At 35.5% G+C, this 23,701-nt stretch overlaps 1 protein-coding gene across 1 annotated transcript in view; it reads left to right on the top strand.

Annotated features, from left to right (window-relative positions):
- The first annotated feature begins 3,513 nt into the window (after positions 1–3,513).
- The window catches only part of LOC118270235 (alpha-2Db adrenergic receptor), a 432,810-nt gene continuing 412,622 nt past the window's right edge, over positions 3,514–23,701 (top strand). The window contains exon 1 of the mRNA XM_035585689.2: positions 3,514–3,672. The gene's annotated coding sequence lies outside the window, so the exon portion shown is untranslated. The remainder of the gene's footprint in view (positions 3,673–23,701) is intronic.

The raw sequence follows: 23,701 nt of genomic DNA, 5'->3' as shown, positions 1-23,701 counted from the left end.
AGAAATTTCAAGTACTAACACGTCACAAACAAACAGGGTAAGCTAACTAAAACTGTTTAATAAATAATACGATAAGATTTCCACTTTTCACTAGTTGTTATCAGTCCTATATAATAGGGGGTGAATCTTATGCTTTATCATCATCATCAGCCGAGAAGTCCTCCCCCTTAGTCCTCCATATGCTTTGTACCGCGAACAATCCCAGATTCCATCAATGTTTTATTTACTAATGAATAATTAGACAAACAGCTACAAAACTACCTTTATACACAATCAACATTGAAAGCAATACATTCACGAACACAGTAAAACACACTGCACTAAAAACCTCGCTGCAAATGACCCAACACATTCAGTGTGCAGTGTGCAGTCCACACGAGTCATTACAGTTTCTAATAAAACCAACAAACTAACTTACACTACCTCTACCATGAGTTTGAAGGAATGATATTTGTCGATAGTCGCTAGCAAAGACGTAAGATTTTTTGTATACATATCAAATTTTACAACGCCTCTACCGGTAAACTGTGGAACTAAAATTTACCATACAAAAAATTTGAGTCGTCGCTAGCCACTATCTACAATACGGTAGTTTCCTTCTAGTCAAATTAAATACTTTTATCGAAATATCAAACAAGTTACTTTTCTATGAATTTTGTAGATCGCAACTTATGACGTCATAATTGCGATCTTTAAATTTTTTGCGTCAAAAAGCATACTTACTTCTCTAATGTCAAAATAATGAATGAAAGTACGATTATTTTGGGATCTTTTATTATAATGAAATGTCAAAATAATTTGTTTTTGACCTATTAAACTAGGTACTCAATTGCTTCAAACTCATGGTAGAGGTACTGAGCAACAAAGTGTGCAAACTACATATAAAAAATAACAAAAGAACTAACTCGTGTAAAAAATGGATTTTGAGTAAGTTTTATTTATTGGTGAAATGTATGTGTATATGAAGACAATGTAACAATTTAGAAATGTGTAAAAAAGACAACTTAATAGAAATTATAACTCGAGTTTATTATTCGCCTTTTTTAAATACGTACATAATATGATATATGTACATCCGGGGACGCCCTTCGAGTTATTTTACTGCAACATAGTCTTTTTTAACATACGATTTAACTTTTCTTTTATGGTGTAAGCCGGTAAACGAGCAAACGTATCACCTGATGGTAAGCAATCACCGCCACCCATTAAACACCAGAGGCGTTGCAAGTGCGTTGCCGGCCTTTTGGAGGTTAGGAATTTAAGGGTTGTTGGGGAATTGGGGATTGGGTAGATTGGGGTAATTTGGCTACCGATAGCCTCACTTATACAACGAAATACAACGCAAGCGGTGGTTCACGTCAGTTTTCGGTAAGGCCGTGGTATCACACCGGTCGTGTCGGCCCATTTGTGCTGAAGCATGACTCCTTCATACTTGAACACACATAAAACACTCAGACCCAGAACAACAATTTGTGGATCACTCAAAGATTTTTTCTGTGCGTAAGGGTAATTTTTAGTCAGTAAGAGTCTGACACTCCCTCACGCCTTGCCTAAAAGAAACGTGAAAAAAATACCTTCAAGAAACGCACGTATTCCTTTTAAAAGCCGGCAATGCACTTGACACCTCAGGTGTTGCGGGTGTACATGTGCGGCGCTAACCGCTTATCATCAGGTGATGGGTCTGCTTGTTGCCTCCTATTCCACAAAAAAAAAAAAATCTGCAATATTTTGTGGTAGTAGTAAATTGCCGAGCCTCTACACCTACCAAACAGTTAGATATAATATCATAAAATAAATACAATTTTGAAAAGCTTAACGTTCACATACATTAATTAAACACTCTCTATATCATAAAAACGACGCTGAAGTTGCAGTATTAATATAGTAAGTTAGTTATCTTAGTTCAACTAATAACAGATAGGATAACATTACTGCATTTAAAAAACCCTTTGGTCCCTTAAAAATAAATTAATAAAACTAATAATATTTATCTTTAACTAGTCTAAATGCATGGCTAATTCCCCTCTTCGATTGGCGCTAAGTTTTCGCGAGCGGCGGCCGTAGGGGAGGGGGGGGGGCGGGGTCCACGCAGGCGCCACTTCCCGCCATTTTCTCAGCGTGGGGATACCAGCGCACACAAATTACCCCCAAACAAGGGAGATTGTGTTTCGTATTGATTTTCCCGTGACCTTGATTTTGTTGGTCGTATTTTTTTTGTCTTTTTGTGTCGAGTTGTGTTTTGTTTTTGGTTTGTGGGTTTAATTGTAAGTGTGAGTGGTTAATAATGAGTTAAGGGTTGTTCTTCGAGTTGCGTTAAGTATTATTGGGTGTTAATTTTCAAATAGTTCTGGAGTTAGGAACTGTATCCAAGTTTAAACTCATAAAAGAGATGAGTGCTTATTTAATATCTATGTCCCACAACTCTGTTTACCTCTGAATAGAATAAAAAAAGCGTAATCTTCTGTGATCATAACTAATTAATTTATTCTACACATAACTAATTAATTCGTTCCTATTGTTATCATTAATATTTTGATGACGTTCATGAATATTTCAAGGTAACATTTGATGTAATTAAAATGATTTACAATAGTTTCCAAATCCGTAGAACAGATAGTATTTATAAAAGATATGTCATATAATAAACAGGTAGCAGTTCTTAATTCTATTATTTATTCAAGGATCAAAATATGATAAAACAGAATTATATAAAAAAGAACCTTATACAAACATTAATAAGACATCTTTCACTATCTCAATCATAAGTATACTACTTTTAGTGATTAGATTTCTTAGTGTTTTCCTCTATAGAATATAACAATGTTGTTATTTAAGTATAATTGTCCGATTCTCATTGACTTTAGACGATAATTAGAAGTTGCAACACGTCATCGATTCACATAATTATAGTCACGCAATGCCACTCAACACTGCATTTTAAAATCACGTAAACAATTTAATTTCCAATACAGCACTTCTTCATCTTCATCATCACAATCATCAACAGCCTATAAAGTAGCCACTGCTGACCAAAAGCCTCTTCTCCCACAGAGAAGGTTTGAGCATTAATCACCACGCTTGCTCAATGTGTTGGCGATAGAGCACTTATAAAATAGTCATTAAAAATCAGTCCACTGCTAGACTATGGGTCTTCTTTACAAAAAAGGAGTTTTTTTTAATCTCCACGTTTGGCTAACTAGTTGGAGATAAAAATTGAAAATATCAAGGTTTATTAAAGAGCACTGTTGCCAGGTCTCTACTGAATATGTAGTCTGTTATGACACTCACGGCAAAGAGTTATCATGACAAAAGTATTAGACTTTTAACAATATAATGTAGTGCTTTCAAATTGTTATTTATTTACGTGCCATAATGTGCACCTCTGCCTACACCTTCGGGGATTAAAGGCGTGACGATTATAGTGATTTCATCTCCCCGACATTTTCCCGTTCACCCCGATTTTCCCCGGCAGTTTTCTTTACGCACACTAGCAACCCATGCATCCCGAATGGTCAGTCGTTTTGGCGCCGTCGTTAGATGCGGTCGTCGGTCGCAGCGCCGCCTCGCGTGCATCGTGTCTCATAGAAAATAAATAAAAAATATAGTGCAAAGTTCTGTGTGAAGTGTTGAGTGAAAGTGATACAGTGTTGCATTATTTCCTCAGTACAACGAGTGAGTATTAGAAAATTTGTTCGTAAGATAACAATTTCGTGGATTACACAGGATCGCGCGACCTTCGCAATATTCTGGCACAAGGGTCCCTTGTACTACTATCGTAAATAATTCTGGATAGGACTCAGAAAGGCTGTTACGTTTTTATAAAATAGACCTTTTGTTATTTGCAGAGTTGAGGTGTATTTCTCTTCGCGATTTACCTTCGAAATTCGAGTTATTGGGCTATGTTTTAGATATATAGAACATTGTTTTTAGTGACATATATTTTTTAAATTAAAACAGTCTTCTTACACTTAGGTTTTTATAAAAAAAATGGTTTTGATAAAAAATCGCAATAGGTTTATTGTGTGCAAATTTTATTACTTTGCAATTAACGTTATTTATGATGACAATAAAAAAATATTACGATGTTATAAAATAAAAACGATAAAATATAATTATTCTGTGATAAAACAAAAATAGGTTTATTTGTTTTTTATTCTATTCATTTGAAATGAACATGACCTTAATTTATAAATATAAATAAGAAAATAATAATAAATATAAATAAGATTATAAAAATAAATAATTATAGCAGTTGTGGCAAGACATGCCTTATTGTACTTTTTTCGCAAGGAATTTTTATTTTATCTCCGTACAAAGCGTAATGAAATTGCGTATTTTGAAAAAGAAAAATGATCTCTATTCTTAAGAATTTAAGTCTGTAATTTGATGTGTTATTCTCTTTATTACGGTTTTTAAAATATATCTTCACGATTGCTTTATGATGGATGGGTAGAGTTTAATTTCTTAGTTTGTCATTTGACACATATTTTTGTCGTTTTGAGAGCAGTGGGTTAAAAGGTTTAAGTTGTTATGTGTAGGGTAAAATATTGTAGATACTACGTTAAATACGAAGTCCTTTATTTTGTAATAAGTGACTCGTTGATATTAAAATTATTATGGTCATTTTACTTTTCTGGGGGAGAAATTATTTTAGAAAGTTTCATTAGAGAGAGTTTGATGGCATTTGTTTTTCGTTTTTCATACTTTGCGGAAAACTCATACACATATAATTAATTATTTTTATCGTGACATGAATAATAATTTGCGTAAAATTACGAAAAATAAGAATAAAACTAATACAGAATAAGTTTTTTGTGGATGTACAAATTAATCTTTCATATTTTATTTTAGGTAAAATAATATAAAACACATGACTTAATTCCTACTTCATAATTAAACAATTACTCCAGTTAAAAAATAAAAGGGGTATGGCAAAATTGACTTTACATGAAAACTGGGTCATTTCTCAGCTACTAGAGTCCCTGAGCACTTTAGGATCACTTTATGGGTAGACAGCCAGACAGAAAAGCCAATGGTTTCAAGGCTCTTTGATGCATGCCTGTGATTCAAATATAGGTCACATATTTTTAAACCACCCCGTGTATGCGTTAATGGTAAAAGTAAATTATGGAATAATTTGTTACTGGTCATCGATATTTGTTAATTTCTATTAAAAACTGTGATTGAGTTGATGATTTTATTGATAAAAAGAGTTATTAGTAATTACTATAGTTTTAAAAATGATTTATAAATAGTATTAGTTTTTTTTCGAAATGTAGAGTCACTTTCTTGCTAATGCTGGAAAGTGTAAAAATTGTAAAGAAAATTCTAGCGCAACACTAAATTATAATACAATTCAGTTCTCTGATTAAAAACGATACGACCTTCAAACCAACAGAAAGGAGTGTATTCCTTTTTAAAATGTGGCAACGCACATGTAACTCCTTTGGTGTTGCGGGTGTCCATGGGCGGCGCTGATCACATACTATCAGGTGTCCTGTCTCGTTTGCTACTTATTCCATAAAAATCATATAATAACAAGTAACATTATAATTATAACTATGAATAAATAATTTGTTATTGTTGATTTATTTCAAAATAAAGGTTAGGCTTACAGAAAGGTTACAAAAATACTTCCTACTAGTCACATTTCCGACTTTATTTCCAAAACTTCACCTACTGCAAAATACATTAGACAATAATATCACTACTACATTGAATAAAACAGACGACAGAAGCCACAGGACATCGCTAGTTGCATTAAATATAAGCAAGTCCTTAGTCCAACCATTTATTCTAATCAAATATAAAATACTGAGTCTCTCCGTCCGTCTGTCCATTGAGCGCTTAATATTTGAGCACCACTTACTTTATCTCATTTGAAATCTTTCTGGGACACTGGCAAGGAGCCACTTATCTTTAGTTATGGTTTTAAGTTTAAAGGATTGGCTGGCTTAAGTTTTAATATGTATGTGTTAAGGAGTGGAAGAAAACATATTTTAAGGGATATGTGCTTAATACATATTAGTTGCAAGGTTTATTTTGCAATGAGTATGTATGTAGGTTTAGATGAAATCGTATACCATTTTCCCATAGGTAATTAGTTAGACAAATTAATATTTCTTACTGTATCGCCACGCCTTTTATCCCCGAAGCGGTAGACAGAAGTGCACATTTACGGCACGTAATGCTACTGTACAATGTTCACTCAGTTTTCACCATTAGCGTTGTAAGTCTCATGTAGTAGGGGGTGAATCTATTGCCATATACTGGACACAATTCTAAACACCGCGCTACTACTGAATATTTTCGAAAAATGCCCAGTAATACTTTTGCTCGATCCGAGAATCGAACCCGAATCCCCTGGTATAGCATTCTTAGTCTAGACTTATTCTAGTATTCCTTGACTACATAATATCAATTTTCCTCAACTCCTATTACGTTTACTTAAAGAAAATAATATGTAGCTATAAGCTATATTTATTAACGCCTAAGTAATAAAATTAATTCAACTGATAATCCTCTGATGTCGTTCTTATTATTAATACTATTAGCATAGAGACTAGTACTATTAATAATAGAAGCTATTTGTTCTAAAAGTCACATTCACACTTGAATACTAACGTTATGGGGAAATTAGAAACGTAATTTATACTCACAAATATGTCCCATGAACAGAGACGGACTGAGAATTTAAAAGTATTTGGATTTCGGCTTTATTAATGGAATGCTATTTTACCTATAATAATATTTTTGAAAATGATGGAAGGGAAAGAGTGGTAAATTCAATGGTAACATAATATTCCGGCCTTATCTAGTTTTTAGACGTCGACGTGTAAACGTGTTATTTTGTAACCTATTTCTTAAATATTTATTTTATATCTCTTTAGGAGTTAATGTCACATAGTTCTGTTAGTTTGAAACGTTACTGTAGTTATTTATTTGCCCAATCTTCCAAATCGCCGATTGCCCAACCACCCTTAAATTCCTAATCCCAAAGCCCCAAACGTACTTGTAACGCCTCTGGTGTTTCGGGTGTCCATAGACAACAGACTATAGACGACGATTGCTTACTGTTTATAGGATTATACTATAAAAAATATTCACGAAGCTCCAACCGTACCAGTAACCCACAAATCCGGCCCTGTAAAAGCAGCGACCAAATTAATAACACGCCCATAACAATACATTCTTTGCTTGTAACGTGAAAATATTATTTGTATGTGAGTAATTTAAGTACATATGTAGTATAATACATACTATGTACGATGTAGCGAGAGTGGTTACATAATGTGTAACATGCTGTAACTTGTTTACATGACCCACGTTATATGGATACTTTACTATAATATCTGTTTATATATATATATATTTATTTATTTACATAAATATTTTAGTTGTGTATGTGTGTGTATAGGTCGTGGTTCTATGTAGTTTCTAAGATTGTTTAGATACCACTGACATACAGTGAAGGAAAACATCGTGAGGAAACCTTTTTTTTTTGAGAGGGGAAAATCATCCAATGACTTCTCCCGCCTTGGGTGAGACGGGAGGGAGTGTCAGACTCTTACTGACTAAAAACAACTCCGTTCCTTCTCCTGCTTTGAGCCGGAGCCCCGGTAACCTGTTACGTTATCCGCAGCCTCGGTTATAATTTCTGATTATAAGTTTGAAATCGCCAACCCGCATTGAGCAAGTGTGGTGATTAATGCTCAAACCTTCTTCGTGTGAGAAGAGGTCTTTGGTCAGCAGTGGCCATTTATCGGCTGATGATGTTTTATTTTCTAATATCTGTCTGCACATAAAGGACTAATATAACTTTTGTATATAGGTTACTTTTTATGTAAAAAGAGGATTTTCTTCTTTAAAATAACTAATTTTACTTTACCCATCAAAACCATCAACAAATAGAATAACTGTTGGTCCTACCTGAGCCTTCAAAGAGACAAAATTTCAGCCTGAAATAGAGCAAACTTAGATCCTCAGTAGTATCTAAGGTAGCATTTTACGAGCTTTCAGCGTTTCAGTATACCTCCCAATATTCTGATTTCCTTAGGGAAATCTTTTTTTATTATACGTCGTCGGTACAGTTCATAACACTTGTAGAGTGGTCCTCTATATGTTCATTTAGATGTCCTAGGACATATTTGGTTACCTAGGGTACTTTAGAGTGTGTGGGAGTGTGAGAGCCATGCTTCGACACGAATGGGTCGGCTCGACCGGAGTGATACCACGGCTTTATAGAAAACCGACGTGAAACAACGCTTGCATTGTGTTTCGTGGTGTGAGAGAGGTTACCAGAAGCTCAAATACCCACTTCTCAATGTTCCTAACCCCCAACAACCTGATTAGGAACTTTCACACATACTCGTAAAAGGAAAGATTTGTATGTAAGTTTGTCAATAATTGTCTCAAAAATGACGTGACCTATTTTGAAAAATAATTCCCCATTTAAATGCTACATTTTCACTGATTGATAGAGACTATTATATAGTATATTTATAAGTAAAGCCTAAAAAATAAATGACCACCCGTGCGAAGCTGGGACCGGCCACTAATAAACTATACATATACCCATGATAAAAGATAAAATTGTCATAAATTCAATTGCAGAGTTCATTTTCTTACTGCCGTAATCAGAGTCATTTACTGGTTACTTAACCCAGTCACTACTTAAGACAGTTTAGGAATAGTTTAAGTAATCATTAAATTACTTTGAGTGCGGTAGTTAGTGAGAATTTTGAATACGAAAGACACAATAATACTTTGCCTGACCCAACAATAACATGCATGTTATACAGAATATAAGAACAATAAGTGAGTGTTAAGTTATGAAAATGAATGCATATTACATTTAAATGGGAATACAAGATGGCAGGTACAATAAGACGAAGCGAGCTCTCATTATATGCAGGCAAAACAAATCTATTTTCCCTTCAGGTAAAACGGGCGTGAAATACATTTTTTATAGCATTCTTCCTTTTTTTATAAAATCTCCAAATGTAGATTCTATTTCGACGAAAACCCGGACATTTTAAAACGGTTTTTCATGAATATTTACAGTTTTTTCCACGAACATAACACCGGTTAGGGGGAACGGTGTGAAAAATTATTAAAATATGCATTTATACTGAATTAATTTGATGAAACATTTGTCCGTCTGTTTGTCTGTCTGTGTGTTTGTTTGTGAGTCTCTGTGACAGATAGTTATTTTTTGTCGCTGTACAATTTATTGTGTTGTAAAAATATATTTTTAAAGCTTATAGAGGTAAATAGTACAATGGATTTCAGTAACTGGAATGAATGGGATGGTATGTGAATTATTACTCGCATTTTAAAGTGCTGTGTTTTGTAGTGTTTGGGCGTGCAATTGCGAGTTTGTAGGTTCAATTTCCAGGTCAATCAAATAATATGATAGCCTATAAACATATAGGATGTGTGCCAATAGTTTTGTATCGATTTGTTTAAGTTTCATATTCCAATATGTTGCCAATAACAAGTTTAGTTCTTTTTTGTGTTGTCACGCTTTATGTCTCTGAAAGGGTAGGCACTGTACAATGGATATCAACTTTTCACTATGTATGTTAAGATCCTATGTAATAGGGGGTGAGCCTGCCATATACTGGATAATCCCACACTTTGTGAAAAACCGGAAAAAGCCCAGCAGTACTATGCCCAACCCGGGAATCGAACCCGGCAGTCGCACTTGCGACTCGACTAACGAGTTGTGTAATAACAATAATGAGATAATTATATTAATTTAATGCTTATGTGAACGAATAGAGCAAATCTCTACCAGTTTCAAGTTACATCGGGACTCTTAAAACTATCGTATTAACACATTGAACGCCGTGGTGGTCATCGGTGTCCGACGTTAGCGAAGGAATTGCCTTCAATAGTTTTGTATTGGCAGTCAAAGACTCAAGAATACTTACAACGTCACGCCTTTTATCCCCGAAGGGGTAGGCAGAGGTGCTGATGCACATTACGACACATAATGTCGCAATATATTGTACACCCACTTTTCACCATTTTGTGTTATAAGTCCAATGTAATAGGGGGTGAGCCTATTGCCATATCCTGGACACAATTCCAGACTCCGTGCTACTACCGAGAAATTTTCGAAAATCCGAAAAAAACCCAATAATACTTTGCCCGACCCGGGAATTGAACCCTCTTGTTAGGCAGTCGCACTTGCGACCACTCGACCAACGAGGCAGTCAAGATTACTTCTATACATTCCATATAGCTTTATATACCTTTACCTTTTCCTAGTACAACACCCTCAATAATATATACCATTTCACATACTCAATCAAAGTTCCAATTGCTTGCCTGATCGGATTTCAAGGAAGCCATCTTGCGTCGGCAGTCGGTAGCTCCATCAGGGACTCCATCATACAGGGAGTGTGACCAGTGAGCGGTGACCGGTTACCTTTGTAGTTAATTTAAACGAAATGGTCAGGTATGTGGGAATAGTCTGTTTTAAGCTGTCGGAGTGTAGTATAATATGTCAATGATTGATTGGTAGAAAGTGCTATACTAATGTTATCTATATATATATAAATCAATTGCTGTTCGTTAATTCGCTAAAACTCGAGAACCGCTGGACCGATTTGGCTAACTTTGGTCTTACATTATTTTTAGAAGTCCAGGGAAATTTTAAAAGGTGGCAAAATAATGTTTGAGGTGGAACGAAGTTTGCCGGGTCAGCTACTTGTGAAAATAACTTTTAAACAAAGAAATACATCACATCATCTATTCACATCATCAGCCTATGAGTGACCACCGCTGAACAAAGGCTTCTTCTAACATGGAGAAGGTGTGCGTGTGAGCATTAATCATAGCGCTTGCTCAATGAAAAAATGTCTTGATTTTTTATTTGTTATTAAGCTGAGCTCGTCGCTCATTTATATGTTTTACTTCGTAAGTAATTCTGTATTTTCGTTTAATGTTTGACTAATGTAAGCACAATTTTACAATCTTCCCAATCCCTGATTCTCCAACAATCCTTAAATTCCTAACCACCAAAAGGCCAATAACGCTCTTGTTACGCTTTTGGTGTTTCAAGTGTCCATGGGCGGCGGCGATTGCTTACCATTAGGTGACCCGTCTGCTCGTTTACCGGCTTATTCCATAAAAAAGGTGTCATGTGTCGCGAATGCTGCTCATGAATATGAGCCTCCATAAAACATAATATTTAATTGGGTCAGAAAATTTTGAATATTATCTGAACCAAGAATTGAACATCTATAAACAATACCTCCCCAAGACCGAACAAGTCAGTAGCTACAAAATAGTTAATTTAACCGAAACACTCGAGTCAGTTACGTGAGCCCTGGTTGGAACTAAAACGGAACATATTAGCGTGCAGTAATTCCGGATCGAGACTAGGAGAGATTGGGCCAATTGTACCATTAACTAAATTGTGGTCTTTAAGACTATGCTGAATAAGATTCCATTTCATTTGCCTTATTCTACCTCTTTGGGATAGTGGTTGCAAGTGGCAGTAGTGGTATAAAGTGATCTGCGGACTGCCTAGCGGGTTACTGGGGCTCCGGCTCGAAAAGCAGGAGTGGGAACGGGTGGTTTTTAGTCAGTAAGAGTCTGACACTCCCTCTCGCCTCGCCCAAGGCGGCAGAAAACATTCGATGATTTTCTCGCCTTAAAAAAATGTCGATGAAAGTACCAACGACTGATTATTTTTCGAAAATGTATTTATTTAGAGACTATTGGGTTTGTGGCAATGATATGGCAATGGACTCACCTTCTCGTACATAAGTCTCATAACAAATATCGTGAACATTTGTACCTCTGCTTTACTTATGTATAGGCATTGAAGGATTAAAAAGCGAAACATACATAATTTCTACGTATTTCATTAATTTCAGAGAAAATCTTGTTCCATGAACACAAACTTAATGAATGGTAGACAAAACATAATATAACATTTCTTGTAGGTAAAGCTTAAAAAAGTGAACATTACGTTAAATTTCCGGACTAACAGCAACAATATAATACCTGGGTAATTCACGGTAACGTTAACACAACGACTTCTCTTTAGCAGAAGCAACAGGCGATGCAACGCGGACCACAGTGTAATTGCGAAACGGTAGGACAACACGAAATGTGGAGTTGTGAACGGAACGTGTATGTTTTTATTAAACTTATATAGACTGTGGATGTGAGTTTGACTGTTTTATGCCTAGTCGGTTAAAGTGTTATTATGTCATCATCAATTATGATGTTGGATTGGATATTAATTCAAGTTGATCATCATGAGTGCCTCGTTGGTCGAGTGGTCGTAATTGCGACTGTCAGGCAAGGGGTCTCGGGTTCGATTCCCGTGTCGGGCAAATTGTTGCTGGGTTTTTTTCGGTTTTTCGAAATTTTCTCAGTAGTAGCACGGAGCCTGGAACTGCATTCAGAATTTGCGATACGTAGTACAGCAGCCGGTAGTCCAAGCCTTGCGCCAACCGTGCAGCGGTTTGTTTTAAAATAGCAATTAAAATAGTGATAGTGTTCTTTACTAATGAGTTTTCATTCGTCAATCGTTTTGTAAAAGACAAGTATGCGGGCCAAAAATTTATTGCCGCCCCCGCATGACAATAAATTTTTAGAATACTTAACTATAAATAAAGGAGACTAGTTTTTATTATTATTTACCAAATGTTTATCTCACCTTTGTCTATTATAACTTTTATTAAAATTAGAAGAACTTTAGGGAACAGATAGTAAAGGTCACATGTGCGATGTAGGATTTATGACGTTTTACGTTGATTTACTTGAAGAATGTCTACGTGCGACTTCTGTCATCCGTTATATGTCAAGTGTTTTTTAAATATACTTTAACAATACTGTAAAAATATCTTGTATATTACATTTTTTACATTAATCTGACTTCCAAGGCCCTCTAAAGTAGCCAAAGCATAAATAGCGTGTTGATAATTTTGTGCACAACCAATAAAAAAAAAACAAACAAATTACTCCCACAACACAAAAACAATACAATATTACTTACCTACTACACCTTCTTAAATCTAGGAATAAATCCTTTAAATCAGTAAGCACGTGCTACTCTCTGAGGTATGGTCCTCCGGAGAGGGAAGGAGGGAGATTAAGCAGTCGGGGTTTAAATCAGCTTGAGCTCCATGGTCCCTTGGTAGCCTGTTGGACAGCGCCCTCTATTAGCTTTGAAACACATTCCTTTTGTTTTATACGTAAGAACCTTGTTATTGGTAATAGTTTTAAGATTATTTGTGTAGAAATTATTTCGTCGTCATGCCTTTTATCCTCGAAGTGGTAGGCAGAGGTACACGTTATGGTACGTAATGCCACTGTACAATGTATACCCACTTTTCACAATACGTTGTAAGTCGCAAGTAATACTTACTCACCAACTTCAGACGTCGGACACAATTCGATAAATTTTCGAAAAAAACCCATTAATACTTTGCTCGATACGGGAATCGAACCCTAGACCCTTTGACCAGCAATCGTAATTGCGACCACTCGACCAACGAAAAATGAAAATATATTTTTTTTGTTAAATTGTCACTTGATAGAAAGTAACCTTCATAGTGTTTAGTCTTCTGCAACTCCGTAGGTCTTTCTTACTAGTTGCTAATTCATACGTACATACGTAACCTCACACCTGTCTCCTTTGGGGGTAGACAGAGACAATGGAACGCCAATTGCTTGCTCGCTTCATCAAGCGAAAGGGGTGTGAAGAATCGTAGCAATTCATGAACAGATGTCAACAACTGTTGAAGAACAGTCATCAGTATTTTCATTATGCATGCTCGTCGGTTAAAAGTACTTTTAATTTGGTCCTTCTTTAATATATCGCTAACCCGTTAAAACTAATACAATGTCTTGTAAGTAGGTATGAGTGCTACTAACACAAAGTTTTAAATAGAAAAAAAATAACAATTCAACTATTTAAACATCAAACCATTAGATCAAAAAAAGAACGTTTACTCAAAGAAAAAATGATAGCGACGAGAGTATGGCGAGAATAATTTTACTTTATCCCACGAACGCTTTGTTAAACCATTAAAAGCTGTTTGCGTTCACTATTTGCGGCGTAATTCCTTAAATTTTGCGGTCTTTATGCATGGCGTGATAATTCCAAGTCCTGTCTAAAGTGCATATATTAGCCCGAGCCGTGGTTTTCAGAAAAGTGCGTGCTAACGCATAAATTAGGGACAATTAAAATGAATGTTCCCACTTATGTTATATTCTTTGTAGTTGGTGGGGATCTTTGTTAATTTTTTGGATCTCTTTTTGGTGTTTTTGAGATCTCTTTATGTTGTTTGATCTGAGTCTATCCCTGGGTTAAGTGATAGAGTTGTGTTTTTAAGTTTTCAAATAACAAAATTTTTACTATTAAAGTAGTAATAAAACTCTTTATCACACTTTTAGTTTATATTACGTCTTTTGTTATGGTCTGCATAAAGCGTTTTTGTATTGTAGTATAAAATTAGTAGCCTAGATAAAAAAGAAGTCTAATGATAGACAGCAGAAACGTAATACAGGTATTTCTAGTAAAGCTAAGTTTTCTAAGAATTTTATGTAGTTTTAGTTTAAAAACTGACTGCCTCATTGGTTTCGTGGTCGCAAGTGCTACTGCCGGACATGGGGTCTAAGGTTCGATTCCCGGGTCGGGCAAAGTGCTGCTGGGCTTTTTTGGGTTATTCGAAAATTTTTCAGTAGTAGCACGGAGTTTAGAATTGTGCCCAGTATATAGTAATAGGCGCACCTCCTGTTACATGGGACTTATAACACAAATTACGTTAATTGAATAATATAATTTAAATGAATTTAACTAAGAAGACCGATATTAGGTCGAGTAAAATAAATATTGCGTTTTTTAATGTTACCATTTTCAATACAGTATAGTGACTTATACTATGGCATATATTATGTATGCTTTAAAGGTGTTATTTTTATACAAGTTAATCTGGGAAACCCCATGCCAGACGACAGACAGACAGCCACACGATTCCAATAAATCACATTTCCACATTTCATGGAAAAAACACGTATCGATATAAGTTCATTTCCCGGGTTCAATTCCGGTGAAAGCACGTCATTGACATATAGAAAATAAGCCTTACTGAGAAGTGAGTAAAGTAGAAATTGCTTTAAATTAAAGACTAAGTTATACTTCTAGGAATTTGATTGGTAGGGTACTGTTAAATGATATGTAATTTATTTGATGTGTCAATTCATTGTCTAGTAATTAGTAAGTGCTTTCAAAGAGCTTTGAACTCTATAATTTAATGAATGAGGTTGATTATAGCATGAAGTATCTTGTCATGCTTCTCATCCATCAGCGGTTCTTGACTACTATTGGGCTTTGAAGTTCTTCTACATAAGAGAATTTTCCATAATAACGCTTGATAGGCCCTTGGAGTTAACAGTTTAAAGAGTTCTGTCTATCAGGTAGCGCTGTTGCTCAATTCCTTTTAAATGTATAGTCTCTTTGTTAGCTCATACAACTGCGTGGACTGATCCGCATCGTACGGACCGTATCATCGACAATGCCTACATGCGATGCGTACCGATGACGTCATACGGAATGCGTACGATGCGTACGATGCGGGCCTGTGGACGCTTACCTTAAATGTGTAGTCTCTTAATTAGCTCTTACGATACCCGCGGTAAGAGTAAGGGTGGTCGTAGATGTATACTTAGCCGATACTATGTAAACGGCATTCGTCTCGTATTTTTCTAATGTACAAACCAAAAAGACTGCCTCGTTGGCCGAGTGGTTGCAAGTGCGACTGCCGGGCAAGGGGTCTCGGGTTCGATTCCCGGGCCGGGCTAAAGTATTACTGGGCTTTTTTCGGTTTTTCGAAAATTTCTCAGTAGTAGCACGGAGTCTGGAAATGTGCCCGGTATATGGCAATAGGCTCACCACATGGGACTTACAACATAAATTGTGAAAAGTGGGTGTAAACAGTGGCATTACGTGCCATAATGTGCACCTCTGCCTACCCCTTCGGGGATTAAAGGCGTGACGATATGTATGTATGTATGTACAAACCAATCTTAAAACAAATAATATTTACCAGCTTCTGTCAGCGGCTTCACCCGCGTTCCCGTGGGATAAAAAGTATCTTATCACCCAAGTCAGCTCATACCCTGTCTGTATACCAAATTTCATCAAAATCCGTTCAGTAGTTTCACCGTGATTGACGGACAAACCTCCAAACATGCAAACAAACAAACTTTCACATTATTGATTGCGTAAATGTAACGTTATTGTTTCTTTATTTACATCATTAACACATGTTTACATTTAAGATTTACATTTAATAAATAAAGCGTGCTTTGGCAATCAGTACGATGTGGTTCGAATTGGAAATTCCGAAAATACAGCAACGTAGATTTTGCCACACCAACTATTGGTTCGATATAAATATAAAGAACAGTTTACCAAGTTATTATTTTATTTTTTGTAGTATAATCCGGTAAACGGGTAGACGGATCACCTGATGGTAAGCAATCGCCGCCGCCCATGGACACTTGAAACACCAGAGGCGTTACAAGTGCGTTGCCGGTCTTTTGGGGTTAGGAATTTAAGGGTTGTTGGGGAATCGGGGATTAGGAAGATTGGGCTGAAGGGTAATTGGGCCTCCGGTAACCTCACTCACACAACGCAAGCGTTATTTCACGTCGGTTTTCTATGAGGCCGTGGTATCCGGCAGATTGGTGCCGAAGCATGGCTCTCCCACACTATAATAATTTAGTATTCTGGTATAAAAATAAAGATTGATTTAAAACAGAGACAGCAGCTATTGTTATACTGAATTGTATGCTTTTGAGTCGTATATGTGGATCAGTAGCCAATCGGTAGATATCGCCTTTGTACTGAATTTATATTAATTAAAAAAAAGTCATTGTAAAGACTGCCTCGTTTGTTGACTACCGGACAAGAGGACACGGGTTCGATTTCCTAGTTGGGCAAATACAGGGATTTTCTCGGATTTTTTTTTCAGTAGTAGCACGGAGTCTGGAATTGTGCCTAGTATATGGCAATAGGCTCACCTCCTATTGCATGGGACTCATAAAACAAATGGTGTAAAGTGGGTGTACATTGAACCACAATACATTACGTGTCGTAATGTGCACCTCTGCCTACCCCTTCGGGGATAAAAGGCGTAACGTTGCTATTTCACTGAAAAAATTGAGAAACGAAGAACTATATGTATTTCAATTGGTTACATCACGTAATACATATATACTGCGTACCATATCAATAATTATCCTTCATTCTATTTTTACCCGACTCAGGAATAGAACACGGTGCTTCACGTTCTACGTTTGTTATTTAAATTCCATTCATGAAAATAGTGAATAGGATAATGAACTTTATTGAGGTGTGTTTAGATTTAAATTCCAGTACAAATGAAACTGATCAGCTGTATTTAGAAAATATATTTTTTAATGTTGACCATAAGAACTGTATTAGTTCTTGTGTTTGTGGTTAGAGGGCGCTAGTTTCTAAACCTAGAGTCTTTTGAGTACCTAATTATATTGTCAGGTTACAGTTTTATTGAATTTCAGAACATCTGCTTACCCTAATAAATAAAATTGGAGTGTCTGTTTGTAGGTAAAAAACTGCTTTTTACTATATGCAAAATTATGAATAATTATGTGTACGAATCATACACCAAAATAATATTATTTACAATTTTTTACTGTGTGTTCTGGCTTATGTCTGAAATGGCTAGACCGATTTTGACGGGACTTTTATAAAGAAAAATCAGAATCCCAAATTCTGTCAGAAGTCATTATTCTACGCGGACAAAGTCATAGGCAATAATTAGTTGAATATAATAAAATTGACAGACATTTAACTTGCCCTAAACGCTACTTAGCGAAAGCAAAAAATAATTTTAACACAAGAAGATTTCTTAAACACAAGATAAACATTAAACAATATTAAAACGTAAACTGTAAAGCGTAAAGTCGGTTTTTAAATGGAGATAGTGTAAGCTGCATTTCTTTTTTTTAATCTGAGTCAAAGACAACAGTTCTGTAATTAAGAATGAAAACATAGTGTGTTTTTCTAAATCTGCTCTGAAGTCTTTATATTTCTTTCTATTTAAGAACATTACTTTTGTATGTTTAAAGTTATATATAGTTTTTCTTTATGCTAAGAATGTTGTTGGTTACGTTTTTAGATTGTTTTAACAGATTTAAAAAAAAAATTTGGTTGTCAGGTTTGACTTGTATGTATGTGCGCGAATATCCCGCGTATAGCTGGACTGATTTTAATGCGGTTTTCAGCATAGTATTTTTCAGACTTTAAAAATGGTTTTAAACATATTACCGTACTTAAAAATGGAGGCGATAAAAAAATTTGATGCAGTTTTGTCATAATGTAATAGTTTTTAGGTTTTTTTATTATTATGTAGTGTTATCCACCCTTCAAACTAACGTTTTAAGCATCAAGATATATTTTCAAATATATTGAAAATACTCCGACTCAAAGCAGGATTAAGAACGGGGTAGTTTTTAGTCAGTAAGAGTCTGACACTCTCCCGCCTCACCAGTCATTTTATATTAAAAAAATAAGCTATAGTTTTCATCTCAACAAAACAATCTGCATTACTGTGGTATGATTTCAAGATTTGCAAACATCCTGGGGTCGACGCCCGAGTTGAGCAAAGATTACAGTGTATATCTACTTTAAAAGTAGTACAGATCTATCTATTTTTTACTCTAATAACAGGTGTGTTTCACTTAAGGGAATCGAACCACGATACAACACATCAACTATACGTTTTATGTGAATGAAATAGAGCGTTTACGTATGATAATGGATATTTACGTTTTTTACAACCATTCAGAGGGCTTAGTTCGAGTTTATTTTACGATTAACGAAATCGAAACGCGTTCAGCGCAGAAAGAATCAGAATTTTGTTGTCCTCAAGGTTATTTTCTTTTTCTATCACTTTGACTGAATATTAGTGTTACATTGTTCTCACATAGTTGAAGCAATCGAAACAATGTAACCAAGAATTGTATTGTGAATCTGATTGGAAAAGAGTAACCTATGGAGTTTCTTGCTCGTTCTTCTCCATAGGAATTTACACTTTGGAACGAGCAAATAGAGCAACTAGAGGACTGACAGACAAACGTTATTTATTAATAAATAACGTCTGTCTGTCGGTCAATCGCCTATCTCAATCAATATCTCAAAAAAAAAAAATATTATTTTTGCATTGACGTTCAAGGGTGTCTTTCTGGTTCGATTCCCGGGTCGGGCGAAGTAAATACTGGGCTTTACTTTGGTTTTGACTTTGAGAGTGATAGCACGGAGTCTGGAAATGTGCCCGGTATATGGCAATAGGCTCACCACCAAAGTGGGTGTACACAGTGGCATTACGTCGACCTATTTGTGACATTTTACTGCCTATCCCTTCGGACGGTTTGTGACTGCTAAATGTTGCATATGGAAGCTAAAATAGGACTAAGCAGAGTGTCGATCGTTGTGTTTTAGAGTACTCATGTTATGTTATTGGTTTTAACGAAAATGTTGAAACTCATACTAAGGGTTCAGTATACATCGACCTAGTTTGTTTTGACATTTTACGACTATTTGTGACGGTTTGTGACTGGTAAATGTTGCATATGGAAGCTAAAATAGGGCTAAGCAGATGTCTATTGTTGTGTTTTAGAGTATTTGTTATTTATTGGGTTTTTAAAAAAAGTATGTTGAAATACGATAATGATGTGTAAGTTATATCTGTGTTGTGATAGAAAGAGTTTTTATAATGAAGTACTCAATATGCTGTTTAGAAATATATGTATATTTTGAAATTATTAAAAAATTAGCGACTCGCTCCAGCTTCACACTGGTGCAATGGTGATATATTTTAAAGTATTATACATATAAACTTTCCTCTTGAATCACTTTATCTATAAAAAAAACCGCATCAAAATCCGTTGCGTAGTTTTGGCATACAAAGGGACCGTCAAAGCGACTTTGTTTTATACTGTATGTATTGAAGCTATTTCTATTCGATTTTGACATTTTCAGCCATAGGTAGGAGTCTCAATTACTCCCCTTTCCAATCTTCACAATCTCCGATTCCCCAATAACCCTTAAATTCTTAACCCCAAAAGGCCGGCAACGCACTTGTAACGCCTCTGGTGTTTCAAGTGTCCATTGCTTGCCATCAGGTGATACGTCTGATCGTTTAGGTGTTTGATAAAAAAAAAAACATTAATTCGCCATTAAAAACATTAAGATGAAAAGAACAGTCACCACATCTAACTACCACAAAAACCAACCAATGAGATCGCCAAAAAAAAAATCAAGCTGTGTAAGCGAAACCATAGAAATTAAGCGATTGATACACGACGTCCATTGATCCCGAGTAATTCCCTAAGCTTGGTAGTGACCCTGCGATTTGTTACAGGGTTGAGCCCAGCCCCTAAATAGGTCATCCGCGTTAATCGCACTTTAGGGGCTGTTTAGCCAAGTTTTTTAAACCCCATATGGGTTATGTAGATCGGTATACTTTGTTTGGTAGATAAATAATCGCTTGTGGTTGTTGGTGGTTATGAATGATAAAATAATAAAAAAGGTCACAAGTATACATTATTAAATATAAGTGCAGTACGAAATTTAAACTAAAGGTCTTACCTCTATACTAGTATTTTTCTAGGGAAATATACAGATATTTTCACAGAGATTAGTGCGTTCATAGGATAACCATTAGCTTTAAATAAAGGATAGGTTTTCGCCATTAGACCGAGCATAATTCCAGTCTATGTACTATTATTTCTTAAAATAGGAAACTACTCAATAATACTCATCTCATTTTTCGATTATCGATCCCGAGACCATTTCACACAATCATAGTTTGCGAACCCTTTACTTTAAATCTTAAAGTTGAGGAGTTAGTATGTTTCACGCGTTTATCTTCGAAAGTAAGGGTCCGATTTTAATAATACTTTTTGTGATGGATAGTGCATTTATCAAGAAAGACTAAAAGGCTGACTGATAGGCTATAAAACATCGAAAATCTCGCGGGAGTAGCTAGTAACTAATAACTTTAAACTCATTTTGTATAACTGCCGATTTGAATTACTTGGCTTATACCATAAAAATAATATAAAATTGAAATAAAAATAAGATACTATCGTACCAACAAAATGGCTATGTAGACAGTAAGCAGGTCATTCCTACCCGAAGATTAACAACATTAATTTAACTTCGCTACTGCCCGGATTACGTGGTATTAATGAACTACTTACAATACCGGCGTCGTTCGCATTATAACTATAATTGCTATTATCTTGAGAAACAACTCGAAGTCAACTTTATTATGGAATATTACGAGTCATTTAGGTTTCGGAGTTGTTGCTTATTTCTGTTGGTCTGTAATTCCCTTTTAATGTGAACTCTTGAGTTATTGTGGTGATAGTCTTATAAACTAGTATATAATAGTAGTATTATACATATTTTTTTAACGTTACCCCACACTAAGATTTTCTCTTATGTCGTAGGTGCGTTTACAAACATACAATTTCTGATATGACATCCAGACCCGAAGCAACAGTTTGTGGATCATACAAAGAGTTGCTCCGTGTGGAAATCGAAACTGCTAGTCGTTGCGCGGCAGGCAGTTGCCCAGCCATTGCAACAACCGCAGTAACATTCTTTCGAATACGATATTAAACCCAAGAATAAAATTTAGGTTTGAAATCCAGTTCGATTTTTATAATCAATATCAGGGATTAGTTAGTGCTATGTTCCATAAAATCAGCTCTTGCAACCATCATTCTTACAATTAGTTACTTAACCGCCGTACTCAGAGTCATTTAATGGTATACCCTTAGCCCAGCTGCGGACTTCGTAATTGTTTTACGGAAGGAACAGTATAAGTATTCGATTAAATGTCTCTGAGTAGGAACGGGGTGGTTTTTAGACAGTAAGAGTGTTTCCACCAACCACCCGCGAAACCAGTCACTTGGACTAAAAATTACTTAGCCCTTAACATAACACCTAAACTATCCCCTTACTTCTACTGTTATGTATCACTCATAGATTGATGAAAACACAAATTAACTTAGCTTAGCGGCCTTATACCTAGATTTAAACACAAAAAAACATAAAACCAAAAGCCAGGTAGTTATCATATCATACGACTCGTACATTTGTGAGCATTCCTAAGTAAGAGCTCTTTCCCTTCGCTACCTTGAAAACTTCGATCTCGATTTTATTAATAAAATAGCGTTACATCCCTCGGGTATTATACATATAAGGTATCGTCTGAATTTCCGGGGATCGCGAGTAGTCCCCCAGGAACATTTTGCCTTCATTTCACTTGTCAATGTGACACTAACCTTATTTTAAAAGTGTTAAGGTTTGTTTTTGATGAGCTATGGATGTCGATTATGAGATGTGAGGTGGGAATTTGGTGATTAATTTGTTGAATTATTGTTTTTTTTTTCGTAGATTTTTTTATAATAACTAGTTTTATGTTGGTAAAAGAATTGGCCTTATATGGGAAATTAAAATAGGAATGATGACGGGGTATGAAAATTAAAAATCTATTCAGTCCGTCAGTTAGGTAATACAAAAATATTAGACACGTATTTTTTATTTTGTTATGCAAGAAATACTTAGACAACGAATCAAAGTTTAGGAGTGGAACCAAATACGTCCGATAATTATTATATCCGAACTTAACACAAAAACATACAATAAATATCACAACATATACGTAATACACAGTAGACAAATAGAGTGTCTTGTATCGGAATGCGTATCATTCATCTTCAGACATATTCTGGCAATCAAAACATTTAGATGTAACAGAGACGAACGCTGCCAGGTGCCAAACAGAAATAATTTCAATATAATTTCATCACCCTGACATACTCGTAAATATAGACATTACATATCTGCAAATAAGAACAAAATACCAGGTTAACTAAAACTAGGATGCGGGACGCTACTCATAATGTAGAGTTCCTCTGTGACTCGAAACTAGTAGAGGTTTTCTCCATTAATTTACGTGAAAAAACCGTATTTTTTTAGGTAATTTAGTATGTATACTTGTATAGTCTCATAATAGGTATTATAAAAATATCTGGTGATACAACTTCTTAATTTTTCTTCAATAACTCCTTATATATGGGCAAGGGGTCTCGGGTTTGTGTCCACATACTGGGCACAATTCCAGACTCCGTGCTATTACCAAGAAATTTTCGAAAAACCGAAACGCCCGACTCAGTAATCCAACCCGAGACTCCTTGCCCGAGTTATATAAGGAGTTATTAAAGGAAATAACTATCGTGAGACATACTAAATTTACTAAAAATCACGGTTTGCTTACGTAAATTAAGTCCCTCTGTGACTCGAAACTATTAGAGCCATTAATTTAGGTGAATAAACCGTGATTTTTAGTTAATTTACCATTTGTGTTTCTACTTAACAAATTGACATGGCATAGGTACGTTCATATTACATAAAAATACATTATAATTACATAATATCAATTCCAACACATTTTAATCCCTTTTACACAGGCAAAGCCGACTATAGCTACGAGTATCTAGTAAAGAAATACCAGTAGATCAACAATTCCGTGCAATTATCCATTTTGTATTGAGCGGCGACGGGCGTTTCGAAGTGGGTCATCGACATATCACAAAGAGTACGTAATAAGGA

Source organism: Spodoptera frugiperda, chromosome 13 (assembly GCF_023101765.2).
Source record: "Spodoptera frugiperda isolate SF20-4 chromosome 13, AGI-APGP_CSIRO_Sfru_2.0, whole genome shotgun sequence".
Lineage (NCBI taxonomy): Eukaryota > Metazoa > Arthropoda > Insecta > Lepidoptera > Noctuidae > Spodoptera > Spodoptera frugiperda.
The sequence above is the reverse complement of the archived record's forward strand: the minus strand, read 5'-3'. Positions and strand labels throughout refer to the sequence as shown.